Here is a 3,993-nt window from a genome sequence, read left to right as displayed (position 1 = left end):
TGTAGATAGCCTTTTTGTTTGTTTTCTCTTCATGAATGCCATTTTTATTATACTAGTGGATTTTGATTTTTCTTGGGTTTTTATGGCTGTGGTAGTTATTTTTCAGGAACCAAACCCAGTATTCCCTTGAGAATTTCTTGTAAGGGTGGTCGTGTGGTGGTGAACTCCTGCAGTTATTGTTTGTCTGAGAAATATACTATTTGCCCTTCATTTCGGAAGGATAGCTTTGCAGGGTAGGGTATTCTTGGCTGGCAATCTCTGTCTTTTAGTATTTTGAATATATCATCCCATTCCTTTCTGGCTTTTAGGGTTCATGATGAAAAGTCTGATGTTAGTCTGATTGGGGTTCCTTTATAAGTGATTTGACGCTTCTCTCTTGCAGCTTTTAAGTTCTCTCTTTGTCTTTGAGTTTTGCCAATTTGACTATAACATGTCTTGGAGAAGCCCTTTTTTGGGTTGAATATGTTTGGAGATCTTTGAGTTTCCTGGATCTGAAGTTCTGTGAGTTTTTTCTATACCTGGGAAGTTTTCTGCCACTATTTTGTTGAATATGTTTTTAATGCAATCTCCTTTTTCCTCCCCTTCTGGAATACCCATGACTCGGATATTTGAGCGCTTAAGGTTGTCTGATATCTCTCTCAGATTTTCTTCAATGCCTTTGATTCTTTTTTCTTTTTTTTTTTTTTTTTTTGTCTGCCTGTGTTATTTCAAACAGCCCATCTTCAAGTTCAGAGGTTCTCTCTTCAACTTCCACTAGCCTGCTGGTTAAAGTCTCTGTTGTGTTTTTTATTTCGCCGAATAAATTCTTCAGTTTGGCAAGTTCTGCTACATTTTTTTTCAGGGCATTGATTTCCTTGTACATTTCTTCTTTCAGGTCCTGTATACTTTTCCTCACATCATCGTGTTGTCTGAGTTTTCTTGTATCTCATTTAGTTTCCTTAGAATTATCACTTGAAATTCCTTGTCAGACATTTCAAGGGCTTCTTGTTTTATAGGATCTAGATCTTGAGAGTTATTGCCCTTTGGTGGTGTACTTTCCTGATTTTTCATATTTCTGGAGTCTTTCCTTTGATGTTTAGTCATTGTGGCAGGGGGTTTCATGGTCCACTGGTTTGACACTATTGTCTGGCTAGGATTCTTCTGGGACTGCCAATTTGGTATGGGTGCCTCAGTGTCTGCTCGGTTGCCTACTAGTGCCTTGGGTGTGTGGTTGCCTCGGATCTTGGGCATCTCAGGGGAGGCACCTCTCTGGTCAGCACATACTCAGCCGGGCTGGGGATAGAGTTGGGCGGTGGTGGCAAGGCCTACCTGCTGGGTCGCACACTGGCACCACAGGGTCTGTGGTCTCTGTAGATCTTGGGCTTCTCCCACTGTGCACCTCTCTGATCGTAAAATGAAGGTTTAAAGTGTCTGTCTTAAAAGAAGTTAATAAAGCTCTTGTGAAACATGAAAAAAAGTTATATATAAATTCACAATGGTAGTTTTGGTGACCTTTGACTTTAAACTTACATTGATGGTGCCTGGCCAATTTTTTCTTCTTTTGAAAAGTGTCATTGCTTTTTTTTTTTTTTTTTTTAATGTTTTTGGATTTTTGCAAAAATTTCATCTGTAGAAATTGCAAAGTTAGGGGCCGGCCTGTGGCTCACTTGGGAGAGTGTGGTGCTGATAACACCAAGGCCCTGGGTTTGGATCCCTTTATAGGGATGGCCGGTTAGCTCACTTGGTAGAGTGTGGTAGTGCTGACAACACCAAGTCAAGGGTTCAGATCCCCTTACCAGTCATCTTAAAAAAAAGAAAATTGCAAAGTTAAAACATAAAGATAACTGAAAATCTCACCACCTCCTAGTTTAACCACTGTTAACGTTTTGGTGAATAGCCTTCCAGATAGCTTTCTAGACATGTATGAGGGGACTTCAAAAAGTACACAGAAAGATTCATATTATCTAATTGTAATTTTCGACAAACTTTTTGAAAGTTACTTGTGTGTGTGTATATATATATATATATATATATTTAGATAGGCAAATATATAAACAAATTTTTATAAATGAGATTATGTTATATATATTGTTCTTTCATATTTTCACTTTCCATTTTAATAAGTTTAGACTTACAAAATCTTTTTTTAGGGCCGGGTGGTGGCTCACTCGGGAGAGTGTGGTGCTGAAAACACTAAGGCCACGGGTTTGGATCCTATATAGGGATGGCCGGTGAGCTCACTAGGTGAGCATAGTGCTGACAACACCAAGTCAAGGGTTAAGATCCCCTTACTGGTTATCTTTTAAAAATAAAAAAATCTTTTTTTACATGCAACATGAATTTTTTGAATACCTACCCTCTTGCAGGCAATGTACTGGACAATGAGAATACAGTAGTAAAAAGACAGGAAAGCTTCTGCCCATATGGAGCTCACATTCTAGAGGAGCAGAGAGCTACTAGAGCAAGCCTAACCTGAAATCTACTCTCTAGATATTTTAGTAGTATGAGCCTATGAACTACCTTTATTTCTTAAATTAGTTTGTTTCATATGTTCTGTTGATTTCAATTGAAATCATCCTTAGTCATACAAGGGTACTTCAAAAAGTTCATGGAGAAATAGAATTAAAAGGCAATATGAATCTTTCCATGAACTTTTTGAAGTACCCTCATATGCAACCACGGGCTCCTCACCTTTCATTATTCTCTGCCTAGTATGAGGGGTCTTCAAAAAGTTTATGTAGGGCCGAGCCCGTGACGCACTTGGGAGAGTGCGGCACTGGGAGCGCAGCGGCGCTCCTGCCGCGGGTTCGGATCCTATATAGGGATGGCCGGAGCAGCGCTCCTGCCGCGGGTTCGGATCCTATATAGGGATGGCCGGTGAGCTAACTGGCTGAGCGCAGTGCGGCCAGTCTCGAAAAGGACAAAAAAAAAAAAAAAAGTTCATGTAAAATCCATATTATAAAAAAATTGTGCATAGATTTCAAAATTTTTTGCACCAAAATAAACTCATACTAACTTGTTATAGCATGTCTGAATAGTATCTAGTTTGGGGCAGTAAGAAGGATGAGACATTAGTTTGAAAAAAGTCCTTATCAGAGTAACATGAATTCTGCTGAAATTGAATCAAGAACAAACATCAAATTTATGGTGAAGCTTGGGCAGAAGAATGTCAAGTTATTGGATACTTTATGAAAAGTTTATGGGGACGGTGCCCCAGAGAAATCAGCAATTTGCAAATGGATAACTTGTTTTAAGAAGAGATAAGAGGATGTTGAAGATGAAGGCTGCAGGGGCAGACCATTCACATCAATTTGCGAGGAAAAAATTAGTCTTGTTTGTGCCCTAATTGAAGAGGATTGATGATTAACAACAGAAACAATAGCCAACACCATAGACGGCTCAATTGGTTCAGCTTACATAATTCTGATTGAAAAATTACAGTTGAGCAAACTTTCTGCTCAATGTGTGCCAAAACTGTTGAGCCCTGATCAGCTACAGACAGGAGCGGAGCTTTCAATGGTAATTTTAAACACGTGGGATCAATATCTTGAAGTATTTCTTTGAAGAATTGTGACAGGAGGTGAAACATGGTTTTATCAGTATGATGCTGAAGACAAAATACAATCAAAGTCGTGGCTTCCAAGAAGTGGAAGTGGTTCAGTCAAAGCAAGAGCAGACCAGTCAGGAGCAAAGGTCATGGCAACAGTTTTTTGGGATGCTCAAGGCATGTTGTTTGTTGACTTTATGGAGGACCAAAGAACATCTGCTTATTATGAGTTTTTTGAGAAAGCCAGAGTTTTAGCAGAAAAGCACCCAGGAAAGATTCACCAGAGAGTCCTTCACAACAGTACTCTTGTTCATTCCTCTCATCAAAGAGGGCAATTTTTTTTTTCTTTTTGTCTTTTTTCGTGTCCGGCAACGGATCGCAACCCTCAGTGTTGCGCCCGCACCTCACTCAGCCAGTGAGCGGGAACCGGTCTGTATGTGGGATCCGAACCCTCGGCGGGAGCGCCA

At 39.9% G+C, this 3,993-nt stretch overlaps 1 protein-coding gene across 2 annotated transcripts in view; it reads left to right on the top strand.

The window, feature by feature from the left end:
• The window catches only part of LOC103590722 (chromosome unknown open reading frame, human C9orf156), a 23,974-nt gene that overhangs the window by 7,402 nt on the left and 12,579 nt on the right, over positions 1–3,993 (top strand). The gene's annotated exons all lie outside the window — the stretch shown is intronic.

Source organism: Galeopterus variegatus, unplaced genomic scaffold (genome assembly GCF_000696425.1).
Source record: "Galeopterus variegatus unplaced genomic scaffold, G_variegatus-3.0.2 Scaffold866, whole genome shotgun sequence".
Classification (NCBI taxonomy): Eukaryota; Metazoa; Chordata; class Mammalia; order Dermoptera; family Cynocephalidae; genus Galeopterus; species Galeopterus variegatus.
Note: the sequence above shows the minus strand (reverse complement) of the source record. Positions and strands in the feature narration are given on the sequence as shown.